The sequence below is a fragment of the Carcharodon carcharias genome, chromosome 9 (genome assembly GCF_017639515.1).
Source record: "Carcharodon carcharias isolate sCarCar2 chromosome 9, sCarCar2.pri, whole genome shotgun sequence".
Lineage (NCBI taxonomy): Eukaryota > Metazoa > Chordata > Chondrichthyes > Lamniformes > Lamnidae > Carcharodon > Carcharodon carcharias.
In genome coordinates, this window is record NC_054475.1 from 30,500,091 (window position 1) to 30,515,263 (window position 15,173).

Consider the following 15,173-nt stretch of genomic DNA (forward strand, 5'->3'; position numbering starts at 1 on the left):
AAAGAAAAATCTATATAATTTATTGGAAAAAAAACAAAAGGAAGGGGGAAGAAGCAGAGAGGGGGTGGGGATGGAGGAGGGAGCTCAAGACCTAAAGTTGTTGAATTCAATATTCAGTCCAGAAGGCTGTAAAGTGCCTAGTCGGAAGATGAGGTGTTGTTCCTCCAGTTTGCGTTGGGCTTCACTGGAACAATGCAGCAAGCCAAGGACAGATCTGTGGGCAAGAGAGCAGGGTGGAGTGTTAAAATAGCAAGTGACAGGGAGGTTTGGGTCATTCTTGCGGACAGACCGCAGGTATTCTGCAAAGCGGTCGCCCAGTTTACATTTGGTCTCTCCAATGTAGAGGAGACCACATTGGGAGCAACGAATACAGTAGACTAACTTGGGGGAAATGCAAGAGAAATGCTGCTTCACTTGAAAGGAGTGTTTGGGCCCTTGGACGGTGAGGAGAGAGGAAGTGAAGGGGCAGGTGTTACATCTTTTGCATGGGCATGGGGAGGTGCCATAGGTGGGGGTTGAGGAGTAGGGGGTGATGGGGGAGTGGACCAGGGTGTCCCGGAGGGAACGATCCCTACGGAATGCCGACAGGGGGGGGGGTGAAGGGAAGATGTGTTTGGTGGTGGCATCATGCTGGAGTTGGCGGAAATAGCGGAGGATGATCCTTCGAATGCGGAGGCTGGTGGGGTGATAAGTGAGGACAAGGGGGACCCTATCATGTTTCTGGGAGGGAGGAGAAGGCGTGAAGGTGGATGCGCGGGAGATGGGCTGGACACGGCTGAGGGCCCTGTCAACGACCGTGGGTGGAAAACCTCGGTTAAGGAAGAAGGAGGACATGTCAGAGGAACTGTTTTTGAAGGTAGCATCATCGGAACAGATGCGACGGAGGCAAAGGAACTGAGAGAATGGGATGGAGTCCTTACAGGAAGCGGGGTGTGAGGAGCTGTAGTCGAGGTAGCTGTGGGAGTAGGTAGGCTTGTAATGGATATTGGTGGACAGTCTATCACCAGAGATTGAGACAGAGAGGTCAAGGAAGGGAAGGGAAGAGTCAGAGATGGACCACGTGAAAATGATGGAGGGGTGGAGAATGGAAGCAAAATTAATAAATTTTTCCAAGTCCCGATGAGATCATGAAGCAGCACCGAAGTAATCATCGATGTACCGGAGAAAGAGTTGTGGAAGGGGGCCGGAGTAGGACTGGCACAAGGAATGTTCCACATACCCCATAAAGAGACAGGCATAGCTGGGGCCCATGCGGGTTCCCATATCCACACCTCTTATTGGGAGGAAGTGAGAGGAGTTGAAGGAGAAATTCTTCAGTGTGAGAACAAGTTCAGCCAGATGGAAGAGAGTAGTGGTGGATGGGGATTGTTCGGGCCTCTGTTCGAGGAAGAAGCTAAAGGCCCTCAGACCATCCTGGTGGGGGATGGAGGTGTAGAGGGATTGGACGTCCATGGTGAAGAGGAAGCGGTTGGGGCCAGGGAATGGGAAATTGTTGATGTGACGTAAGGTGTCAGAGGAATCACGGATGTAGGTGGGAAGGGACGGCCTGCTTCTACCTCCTACCCAAAATCCACAAACAGAACTGTCCCAGTAGACCGATCGTGTCAGCTTGCTCCTGCCCCACGGAACTCATTTCTCGTTATCTTGACTCCCTTCTCTCTCCCCTTGTCCAGTCCCTTCCCACCTACATCCGTGATTCCTCTGACACCTTACGTCACATCAACAATTTCCCATTCCCTGGCCCCAACCGCTTCCTCTTCACCATGGACGTCCAATCCCTCTACACCTCCATCCCCCACCAGGATGGTCTGAGGGCCTTTAGCTTCTTCCTCAAACAGTGGCCCGAACAATCCCCATCCACCACTACTCTCCTCCATCTGGCTGAACTTGTTCTCACACTGAACAATTTCTCCTTCAACTCCTCTCACTTCCTCCAAATAAAAGGTGTGGCTATGGGTACCCACATGGGCCCCAGCTATGCCTGTCTCTTTATGGGGTATGTGGAACATTCCTTGTTCCAGTCCTACTGCGGCCCCCTTCCACAACTCTTTCTTCGGTACATCGATGATTACTTCGGTGCTGCTTCATGCTCTCATCGGGACTTGGAAACATTTATTAATTTTGCTTCCAATCTCCACCCCTCCATCATTTTCACGTGGTCCATCTCTGACACTTCCCTTCCCTTCCTTGACCTCTCTGTCTCAATCTCTGGTGATAGACTGTCCACCAATATCCATTACAAGCCTACCTACTCCCACAGCTACCTCGACTACAGCTCCTCACACCCTGCTTCCTGTAAGGACTCCATCCCATTCTCTCAGTTCCTTCGCCTCCGTCGCATCTGTTTCGATGATGCTACCTTCAAAAACAGTTCCTCTGACATGTCTTCCTCCTTCCTTCTCCGAGGTTTTCCACCCAGGGTCGTTGACAGGGCCCTCAGCCGTGTCTGGCCCATCTCCCGCGCATCCGCCTTCACTCCCTCTCCTCCCTCCCAGAAACATGATAGGATCCCCACTTATCACCCCACCAGCCTCCGCATTCAAAGGATCATCCTCAGCTATTTCCGCCAACTCCAGCATGATGCCACCACCAAACACATCTTCCCTTCACCCCCCCTGTCGGCATTCCATAGGGATTGTTCCCTCTGGGACACCCTGGTCCACTCCCCCATCACCCCCTACTCCTCAACCCCCACCTATGGCACCACCCCTTGCCCACGCAAAAGATGTAACACCTGCCCCTTCACTTCCTCTCTCCTCACCGTCCAAGGGCCCAAACACTCCTTTCAAGTAAAGCAACATTTCACTTGCATTTCCCCCAAGTTAGTCTACTGTATTCGTTGCTCCCAATGTGGTCTCCTCTACATTGGAGAGACCAAACGTAAACTGGGTGACCGCTTTGCAGAACCCCTGCGGTCTGTCCACAAGAATGACCCAAACCTCCCTGTCGCTTGCCATTTTAACACTCCACCCTGCTCTCTTGCCCACAGATCTGTCCTTGGCTTGCTGCATTGTTCCAGTGAAGCCCAACGCAAACTGGAGGAACAACACCTCATCTTCCGACTAGGCACTTTACAGCCTTCCGGACTGAATATTGAATTCAACAAATTTAGTTCTTGAGCTCCCTCCTCCATCCCCACCCCCTTTCTGTTTCTTCCCCCTTCCTTTTTTTTTCCAATAAATTATATAGATTTTTCTTTTCCCACCTATTTCCATTATTTTAAAATATTTTTAAATCTTTTACGCTCCTCCCCCACCCCCACTAGAGCTATACCTTGAGTGCCCTACCATCCATTCTTAATTAGCACACTCGTTTAGATAATATCACCAACTTCAACACCTATGTGTTCTTTTGTTCTGTTGTCTGTGACATCTTTTGATGATCTGCTTCTATCACTGCTTGCTTGTCCCTACAACCACACCACCCCCCTCCACTTTTCTGCCCCCCAACAACCCCCTGCACCCCCCCCCCTCCCCACCACCCCCCTCCCCACCCCCCCACACACACACACACACACACACACACTTAAACCAGCTTATATTTCACCCCTTCCTTGGATTCACCTAGTTCTGTTGAAGGGTCATGAGGACTCGAAAAGTCAACTCTTATCTTCTCCGCCAATGCTGCCAGACCTGCTGAATTTTTCCAGGTAATTCTGTTTTTGTTTTAGCTTTCAATATGTTCAGTTACCCAGCCTCCACTGTTCTCTGTGGAAGAGAATTCTAAAGACAAACGACTCTCTGAGAGAAGAAATTCCGCTCATCTCCGGCTTAAATGGGAGACTCCTTATTTTGAAACTGTGTCCCCTTAGTTCTAGATTACCCCACGAGTAGAAACATATAAACTATAAAACATTACAAAATGTACCAGAAACTTAAAAGTTCATTCAAGCACACACCAAAGGAAGCCATTCATTTCATCATGCCTGTGCCATGTCTTTTAAAGCACTATCTAATTGGACCCACTTTCCTGCTCTTTCCTTGTAGCCCTGGACATTCTTTCTTTTCAAGCCTCCTACTCCTTCAGATACCATGCCCTCAGAGTTGGTAACCATGGACTTCCAATGGATTGGTCCATGATTATGCTTGGCAAAGTACTGTAGTGGTTTGTCATTGCCTTTTGCAGTATGGCTGACCATGAAACTCTCCACTCTTATTGGAAGGATTTACAGGCTGATAATCAACTTGTTTGGCCATGTTATGAACGCACCTTCCGCAGACATCGAGTCCAGAAATGGGACTTGAACCCAGAGCTTCTGGCCCAGAAGATGTTATTACTGCACTGTAAGAGTTCCCTCTTTTTTAAGCCTACAAGCCTTTAAGAAGGGTCTTAAAATTGCTATTGAATCTCTTTCCTCCAACTTTTTAGGTAATTTATTCCAGATTGCTGCAGGAAAACATTTATCCTCATTCCCACTCTAGTTCGTTGTTGCAAAAGTTTGTCTCAGATTTATTAGGAATAAAAGCATGTAAGACAAAAAGAATGACAGATGAATTGTAAAATAACATGGCTGCCCTTGTTTTCTTCGGTTCTTAATAATAGCAAATATGTAATTTTCTCCAATCAAATTTACCATGCAATTTGCTATAATTTAAACTCGAAAAACATTTGCTGGTTCACTCGGTTACATATGTAATTGAGAATGTTAAAATCTTAGATTCTGTATCAAAATAACATTTTCACTGTAAAATTAGTGTTTCTTTGCTGAAATATTCACCTTCATTTAAAAGACAATGCTGCAGAATTTGATGGGTCTTGAAAAGAATATTTCCATTGAGTTGTGTTATTCTAGTAAGTCTCCATGACTTGAGAATATGTCATTTGAAATTACCAGAGTGCATCATGAAATCATGGGACAAGGAAAAATCAGTTGACCTCTCAGACCCATTTCTTTCAGAAAGCGTCTACAGTGGATCCTAACATGGGTTCTACCCCATGTATTTAGTCTCCTCAAGACAAGAATAATTGGATTCACAGCCATAATATGCCATCCATCCTTGCATCTCCAATCTTCAGCACTGGCCAACTGCAGCCTGTTCCCTTAATCTATTTCCCCTCTTGCTGGTTGCAGCAATTTAAAAACTTCAATCCCCAGTAGTATTTGATCACATTAACGTATACTTAAGCTGTTAACTCTCATTCCTATTTCTAACCCACTATGTATTTGGCTGCTTTCTGAAGGAGTTCATTGAGACGCTGCAAGTTATTTTTGTTGCAATTGCCATAAAGACCAGGAAGATCAGAGGTGTGGTCACTAGTTTGTAATGGGCTATGTAACTCCTGCGGGTGGGATGCTAATGCAGTTGCTCTGGGAAAGTGATTTGGCAAAGCCTGCCCATTAAGAAATCAATTTCCTAACCTGAAGTTGGTCCCAGCTTCCAGCAGGGACTAGGTCTATACAATTCCACCAAATGTGCCTGTTATAGTTAGTTGATGTATTATTCCTGGTGCCACAGAGGCAACCTTTTTCTTTCACTGATGCCTGTCCAGAACAAGGTATTTGACACCATTAGAGTATCATCTTGCCTTAAATACAACTGATTAACCCAGACTTTGCAGTCGTAATGATAGCAAACTGTGAGCATTTAGTGTCTCAATTCCTCTGACTGACAGCCATTTCTGGAGGCTGAACACGTACAGTTAACTGCAGAAATCTGGAAGTTTCTTTCAATGACTCTAGGATTATCCAGAGAATACACTGCTGACGTCCCCCAGAATGAAATCATTTAGAAATTATTGAACTGATAAGAACTTCTACTCTTACACTTTTAGTCTTGCTGTAAAAACCTTTAAAAACATTGCCCCTTGTTGAACAAGGTGTAATTGGATTTTTGCTGGTACACTACGTTCATAATTACTGCTAAATAACCTCACTTGTCCTGAAAAATTAAGTTTGTATTTGTTGAATGTCAACTGTCTCCATTATAATAATTTTAAACTATTTGTTTATGATATTTTAGCTTCTGATTTAATCTCATGTGAATGCCCCAATCATTTATTTTGCTAACCATAAAATTTCAAATGTAGAAATGAAGGGATTCAGTGTTTTTGACTTCCTGGTTTGTTGTCTGTGAGAATACTTCAATGTAATTCACTGCTCGAAGACACCACTGTTGCTGGACACTTGGAGATCCTAGTGATTTGGCAGTAGATTTAAACTCAGGTCAGGAAAGGGAAGTCTGCACAACAGAGATCATTGCACCATTTTGGACAGCTTTCTTTGAGATCAACAGTGAGTTGGCTACTAATTGCAAAGCCTTGTTCCTCTTATTAATGTTTATATTTGCAAGTCTTTTACAAACTCTTCTTGTCTCTGGGTCATTTCTGTAATGAAAAACTTTGTTATTCAGACAGATTATTAGCAAATCTCTCAGCCACTTAACAAGAAGACCAATGAATTGCCTTTTGTTTTGGTCTTACCTTTCTACTTGTTGGGCTGAATTTTCCCCCCGTTGGGAGGGGAAGTTGATGGGCAGGCGTGTGGGCGCACTTCCGATCGGCACCCCCCATTGGAGGCACACTGCCATTTTACGTGGTCAGGCCAATTAAGGCCTGCCCAGCGTGATGTCCGCACAGAATGCTATGCACTCCCTGTGCGGGCAGGGAGGTGGGGGGGTGGGGTGGAATTTCAAAATCAAGAGTGCACTCTTTCGTGCATGTGCTAAGTGCTGCCTCAGGGAGATCGGCTGTACATGTTAAAAAGACAAAAAAAAAAATTTTTCCATACATGTCCCCTCATTAACAATGTCCGTGGATGAGGTTTCACGTGTTTTCCAGTTCCTGCCGGGGCTCCTGGCCTGCCTGCCAACCTTAAGGTTGGATGGGCAGATCCTTTACTTACTTAATCGACCCTGTCAATTGCCTCAATTGGCGGGTGCATAGCTGATTTGGCTGCTGATCGGGCGCGGTGATGTCGGGAGTTCCCCCTGAGTCACCGTGCATCATTTTACGCATCGATGAGCGGGCCCTGCTCTCGCTCGCCGATTCGTCAAATTCTGCCCGTTGAATTTGAGTGACTCTAACAGGGGTTGACTTAAGCCAGCATAGCTCTTAGGGTCATAAGAGTATGCAAGCTTTCCTGCCATTTAAGGTGCTGCCCGAAGGAAGAATGTCTTATTGGGACATCGAACATCCCTAAATAAAGACATAAGAATGTTTGGATTTTGAGTTTTTATTCAAAGCTAGTATGCCTCAGAAATCTGTTGAATCTCCATTGTTTGGAACATTATCATTTCGAATTTAAAAATCATCTGTCAAATATAGATGCTTTTTTTTATATTTTCTAGAGATGTGGATAACATTGGCAATGCCTCAATTATTTCCCATCCCTCATTGACCTGAGAAGATGGCATGGAGCTTCCTTGAACTGCTGCAGTCATTATGATGAAGATGCATCATCAATGGTGTTAGGTAAGGAATTCTGGAATATTGTACTCAGTGACAGTGCAAGATTGGCAACATACCTACAAGTCAGTATGGTGTGTGATTTGGAAGGGGGCTTAGAGCTGATGGTGTTTCCACACCATTGGTGTTCTTGTCATTGTTAATACTGGCCTTGGGAGCTCAAGGAGCTGCCGCACATCCTCTAAATTGCACAAACACCATTGACGGAGGAGGTGAGTATTGAGCCTGGTGTTAGGGATGACACTAAAACAAAATACTCTGTATCAGAAGGTGCCAAGCTTCTTGAATGTTGTTGCAGCTGCATCCATCCAGGCGAGTGATGAATATTCCTAACTTGAGTCTTGTGTAGCATTTTGGAAGTAGCTAATTACTAGCTCTGTTTTCTCAATGTAATTAACCATTTGAAACCCAGATGTGTTAAAGCATAATATCACCGCCAGGGCCGTATTTGGTTATGAAGTGTATGAATGTGAAACATCAGCTCACCTATGTGGTAAAAGATAGAGCTTTTATCAATGTTCACACTTCATTCACTTCAAGGGGTCAATAGGTTTTGAAGTTTTAGTGGTAAATTGACTATAGTAAAGACAGTAAAGGTTGTAGTGACCCTGGTGGTCAGTATTTGGACCCTTTTCCTGATATATATTAATGATCTAGATCTTGGTGCAAAGGGAACAAATACAAAATTTTCAGATGATGCAAAACTTGGAAGCATTGTAAACTGTGAGGAGGACAGTGTAGAACTTCAAAAAGACATAGACAAGTTGGTGGAATGGGAGGATAGGTGGCAGATGAAGTTCAACATGGAGAAATGTGAGGTGATACGTTTTGGAAGGAAGAACATTGAGAGACAGTATAAAAAAAGGGGTACAACTCTAAAGGGGGTGCAGCAGCTGAGGGACCTGGGTGTATATGTGCACAAGTCTTTGAATATGGCCGGACAGATTGAGAGAGCATTTAATAAAGCATGCAGCATCCTAGGCTTTATTAATAGGGTCATATAGTACAAAAGCAAGGAAGTTATGTTGAACTTGTATGAGCCACTAGTTAGACATTTGGGGAGTCAGGAGGTGAGTTACTTGCTGCAGGATTCCGAGCCTCTGACCTGCTCTTATAGCCACAGTATTTATATGCTGGTCCAGTTCAGTTTCTGGTCGATGGTAACCCACAGGATGTTGATAGCCAGGGATTCAGTGATGGTAATGCCATTGAATGTCAAGGGCTAATGGTTAGATTCTCTCTTGTTGGTGATGGTCATTGCCTGGCACTTGTGTGGTGCAAATGTTACTTGCCACTTGTAAGCCCAAACCTGGATGTTGTCCAGATCTTGCTGCATTTGGACATGGACTGGTTCACTATCTGAGGAGTCACGAATAGTGCTGAACATTGTGCAATCATCAGCGAACATCCCCACTTCTGACCTTATGATGGAAAGAATGTCATTGATGAAGCAGCTGAAGATGGTTGGGCCTCAAACACCACTCTGAGGAACTCCTGCTGTGATGTCCTAGAATTGAGATGATTGACCTCCAACAACCACACCACCTTCCTTTGTGCTAGGTATGACTCCAACCAATGGAGAGTTTTCTCCCTGATTCCCATTGACACCAGTTTTGCTCGGGCTCCTTCATGCCTTGGTCAAATGTAGCCTTGATGCCAAGGGCAGTCACTCTCACCTCACCTCTGGAATTCAGCTCTTTTGTCCACGTTTGAACCAAAGCTGTACTGAGGTCAGAAGCTGAGTGACACTGACGAAACCCAAACTGAGTGTCAGATTATTGCTGAGCAAGTGCTACTTGATAGCACTGTTGATGACCCCATCCATCACTTTGCTGATGATCGAGAGTAGACTGATGAGGTGGTAGTTGGCTGGGTTGGATTTGTCCTGCTTTTTGTGTACAGTTCATACTTGGGCAATTTTCCACATTGCTGGGTAGTAACAACAGTGTTGTAACTACTGTTACAGTTTGGCTAGGGTGCAGCAAATTCTGGAGCACAAGTCTTCAGCACTATTTCCGGAATATTGTCAGGGCTCATAGCCTTTGCAGTATCCAGTGCCTTCAGCCATTTTTCGATTTCACGTGCACTGAATCGAATTGGATGATACTGGGGACCTCTGGCGGAGACTGTGATGGATCATCAACTTAATACTTTTGGCTGAAGATTGTTGCAAATGCTTCAGCCTTACCTTTTGTACTGATGTGCTGGGCTCCCCTCTCATTGAGGATGAGGATATTTATGGGGCCTGCTCCTCCAGTGAGTTGTTTAATTGTCCACCATTATTCATGACTGAATGTGGCAGGACTGTAGGAGCAGAAATACCTGGGTGTATATGTGCATAGATCATTGAAGGTGGCAGGACAGGTGGAGAGAGCATATAGTATCTTGGGCTTTATTAATAGGGTATGTGTGTTGTTGTCATTTTTGCTACCTTGGCCGATGTTGGTGGCTCATTCAGTCCCACTCCTTAATGACTTTCTAGCTGTTTGATACAATTGAGTGGCTTGCTAGGCTATTTCAGAGGGCAAGTAAGAATCAACCACATTGCTGTGGATCTGAGGTCACATGTAGGCCAATCTAGGTAAGGATGGCAGATTTCCTTCCCTCAAGAGCCATTTGTGAACCAGATGGATTAGATTTTTACTTCCAGATTTTTATTGATTGAATTCAAATTCCACCATCTGCTGTGGGATTTGAACCCAGAAGCGTTGAGTTGAGTCAGAAACTCTCGTCACACTTGAGAAGTATTTAGATATTCACTTGCATTGCCATAGCCTCTAGGGCTATGGGCCAAGTGCTGGAAAATGGGAATAGCATAGTTGGATCTTTGTTGACTGGTGTGGACACGATGGGCCGAATGGCTCCTTCTGTGCTATAACTGTCTGAGCCTAAATGTATATGAGTCTAGTATTACCTTGGGTCTCTGGACTACTAGTCCAGTTACAATACCACTATGCCACCACCTCCCCCTATACTGTAACAGTTTTGTGATTCTGTTATTTTATATCAATGGTGGCACAGTCAGAAGTGTTTCTTTTAAGTTGGAGTTCACACTTCTGTTTTACCCTTCATATGAATGTGAAACCTCAAAAAATGAATTAATTCTATAATCTATACATGCATATCTCTCTAATAAAGGTTTCATCATAGCTATGATGGAAGGTCATCAATCTGAAACATTTGACCTGTTTTCTCTTTGTCTGATGCTACTAGACCTGTTGGGTAATTCCAGCATTTTCTCTTTTTACTTTGCATCTTAGCTGATTGGGTAAAAATTAAGAAAAAGTATTAACCTCGCAAGATAAATTGAAGGAATGAACCTCCCTGCATTCCCATCAGCCACTGGCTCCCTTTCATGTTTTATATCAGAAACATGGAATTGCTCTGACTTTATGTACATAACTGTCAGTAAGACATTGTGCCCTAGCTGAATTTTCACAACAGAACAAAATGTCTCATTAATCATGGGACAAGCACATCTGTATTCAATCATTCAAATTTTGGAAGAATTCTCTGAGTAATTCCTAATTGATCTAATTCCCAACAAATAAATTCAAAAATCACTTCAATGCCCATCTTTATGCAACAATGCCTTTGGGTTACAAATGTCAATGTAAATTTTAAAGAACTGCATCCTTCATCTGAATGACATTTCCACTCTAGTGGTATATTGTTGCGTCTTTAGGCCTGCAAACAGTGAGTCATTCTAAACCAAATATAACAAAGCACTTGATAACTGTCATAAATCTGCATTAAGGCAATCATTGTGAGTTGATGGAGCTGAAAATTATATCTCTTGTAGCAATGTCATGTGACTACTGAAGTTTGGTAAGACAAATGAGAGTCCATGTTAAACATCCCCACATCTCAGTGAGCCACAGTGATACGCCAGATGGTTTAGCATTCCGATCAACATGTGAAGTAGTTATAATTCTGTGCATTACATCTATAGCATATGGTAGAGAATGTGCTCATTTTTGTGTTTTATGATTATGTGGTTGCACTGCAGGTACCAACATCTCATGCGAATACTGCACCCAATTAAATCAATGTCCTTTTCAATCACTTGTGCAAAATAGCTAGAGGGAACAGTGACAATGTTTGGGTTATTCCCCCCCCTCCATTATTGCAAAGAAGATTACATGGACCTTTTTCCAAAGTTTTAAATAGCTTTCAATGAATTCAATTTGCAATTTACAATCAAGTTACAATTTACGAGAAATAATTGCTTGTCCACAGTAGCAAACAAGGAGCAATGTTTTAATAAAAGAACAGAAAAGGCTGGATGATGAAAGATCATTGACCTGAAGCATTAACTCTGCTTCTCTTCACATATGTTGCCTGACCTGAGTTTTTCCAGCTTATTTTTTTGTTCTTATTTCACATTTCCGACATCCGCAGTATTTTGCTTTTCTGGCAGCAATGTTTTTATGTTTATTTTCAATTTTCTAACACTTCTAATTTTAATTTATGTTTCTTTTATTATTTGCCTTACAATTTGCAGGACCCATGTGCATCAAAGCTACATATCCATTTTAGAATGCACCCCATTCTGGTGGCTCCATCTGTCTATTTTCAGATAACTTTTTCCAGGTGACAATCATCCATTTTCATTCCTACAGATATTAATCTAATCAAATATTGTCAGACAGTCAGTGTCATTGGGTTATTGTGAATTTTAAAGCTCAAATTTTTCATCTAAAATGATAATATTTCCATCCAAATATTAGAAATATGTGCTTAACTTGTTAAAAGTAAATCAGCCATAACTAAATGTTGCTGAAAATATAAAACCAAAATACTGCGGATGCTGGAAATCTAAAACAAAAAGAAAAATTTCTGGACTCGAAACATTAGCTCTGTCTTTCTCTCCACAGATGCTGTCAGACCTGCTAAGCGATTCCAGCAATTTTTGTTTTTGTTGCTGAAAATGTGACTTGATATAGTAGCATTTAGACTCTGTGGGTAATAAAGCTGAAAAACGTACCCCTTGTGGATCTCATGCCACAGGTACAAAGGGCATGAAAATATGAGAGTCCCTTTTAAACTTGTGTCTGTTTTGGTAGTGTTTAGTATTACTGCACATAGGCTGAAATCTTGTGCTTGCCTATAGAATGGAAATGAGCTACTTTGTTGCAGAAACAAAAATAGCTGGAAAAACTCAACAGGTCTGACAGCATCTGCAGAGAGGAATACAGTTAACGTTTCGAGTCCATATGACACTTCATCAGAATTAAGGAAAAATAGAAAAGAGGTGAAATATAAGCTGGTTGAGGGGTGTGGGACAGGTAGAGCTGGATAGAGGGCCAGTGAGAGGTGGAGGCAAAAAGAAATTGCCAAAGATGTCATAGACAAAAGGACAAAGGGGTGTTGACGGTGGTGATATTAGCTAATGGTGACATTAAGGGTAGAAAGCAGGACGAGCAAGGTACTAGTAGGGGTGGGATGAGGGGAAGGGATCAAAATAGTCTAAAAAGTGGAGATAAAACAATGGATGGAAATAAATTTAAAAATAATAGAAATAGGTGGGAAAAGAAAAATATATTTAAAAAATATATATATATAAAAAATTATAAATTATTGGAAAAGGGGGATCAGAAAGGGGGTGGGGATGGAGGAGAGAGTTTATGATATGAAGTTGTTGAACTCAATGTTAAGTCCGGAAGGCCGCAAAGTGCCTAATCGGGAGATGAGGTGCTGTTCCTCCAGTTTGCATTGAGCTTCGCTGGAACATTGCAGCAGGCCAAGGATGGACATGTGGGCAAGAGATTAGGGTGGTGCGTTGAAATGGCAAGCAACAGGGAAGTCTGGGTCATGCTTGTGGACAGACTAAAGGTGTACATTTGGTCTCTCCAATGTAGGGGAGACTGCATTGGGAGCAGTGAATGCAGCAGACTAAATTGAGGGAAGTGCAAGTGAAGTGCTGCTTCACTTGAAAGAAGTGTTTGGGCCCTTGGATGGTGAGGAGGGAAGAAGTAAAGGGGCAGGTGTTGCACCTTTTGTGGTTGCATGGGAAGGTGCCGTGGGAGGGGGTTGAGGTGTAGGGGGTGATGGAGGAGTGGACCAGGGTGTCCCGGAGGAAACGAAGGAATGAAGGGAAGATGTGTTTGGTGGTGGCATCATGCTGGAGTTGGCGGAAATGGTGGAGGCTGGTGGGGTGATAAATGAGGACAAGAGGGACCCTATCATGGTCCTGGGAGGGAGAGGAAGATGTGAGGCTGGATGCCTGGGAGATGGGCCAGACACGGTTGAGGGCCCTGTCAACTGCTGTGGGTGCAAAACTTCGGTTAAGGAAGAAGGAAGACATATCAGAACTGTTTTGGAAAGTGGCATCATCAGAACAGATGCAACGGAGGCAAAGGAACTGAGAGAATGGGATGGAGTCCTTACAGGAAGCAGGGTGTGAGGAGCTGTAGTCGAGGTAGCTGTGGGAGTCGGTAGGCTTGTAATGAATATTGATGGACAGTCCATCACCAGATATTGAGACAGAGAGGTCAAGGAAGGGAAGGGAAGTGTCAGAGATGGACCATGTGAAAATGATGGAGGGGTGGAAATTGGAAGCAAAATTAATAAATTTTTCCAGGTCCAGATGAGAGCATGAAGCGGCACCGAAGCAGTCATCGATGTACCGGAGAAAGAGTTGTGAGAGGGGGCCGGAGTAGTACAGGAACAAGGAATGTTCCACATACCCCATAAAGAGACAGGCATAACTGGGGCCTGTGTGGATACCCATAGCCACACCTTTTATTTGGAGGAAGTGAGATGAGTTTGAGGAGAAATTGTTCAGTGAGAGAACAAGTTCAGAGGAAAGTGGTGGTGGATGGGGATTGTTCGGGCCTCTGTTCGAGGAAGAACCGGAGAGCCCTCAGACCATCCTGGTGGGGGATAGAGGTGTAGAGGGATTGGACGTTCATGGTAAAGAGGAGGCGGTTGGGGCCAGGGAACAGGAAATTGTTAATATGATGTAGGGCATCAGAGGAATCACGGATGTAGGTGGGAAGAGACTGGACAAGGGGAGAGAGAATGGAGTCAAGATAGCAAGAAATGAATTCTGTGGGGCAGGAACAGGTTGACATGATTGGTCTGCCAGGACAGTCCTGTTTGTGGATTTTGGGAGGTAGAAGCGGGCCGTCCGAGGTTGAGAGGCCATGAGGTTGGAAGCTGTGGAGGGAAGATCTCCAGAGGAGATGAGGTCAGTGACAGTCCTGGAAACAATGGCTTGATGTTCAGTGGTGGTGTCATGGTCCAGGGGGAGGTAGGAGGAAGTGTCTGCGAGTTGACGTTCAGCCTCTGCGAGGTAGAGGCTTGTTGCAGCACTGGGGCAGAGTAAACATCTATCACTTTGCTCAAACTAGTTCTCAGATATTACGTTAGACAGTAGCAAAAGATGTTAATTTGGTCCTTTCAAGCCTTGTCTACCATTGTGGTAGCTTTTACACCTTTGGGCAGAATTGGCCAGATTTGCACTAAGTCCGATAGCAGGTGGGAAAAAGGATGTTTTACCCCCTGGCCACAATGGCAGCTTTTCATGCGGTATCATCCCAATTCCACCTCATTAATCATGCATTCCTAGGAAACATGCCGGTTCAATGGCGAGTGAGCTCTCATTCGCCCACCACGCCGTCACCTCGCTGCTTCTTCACGCCGGGCGCTATATTTAAAGTGCAGCCGTGCACACACCTCCCAGTGCTTCCAGCTCAATACTGCTGCAAAGAAGACATGGCCTCGAAAGGCAAGATGACCGCAACCCCCCCCCCGGTTTAATGATG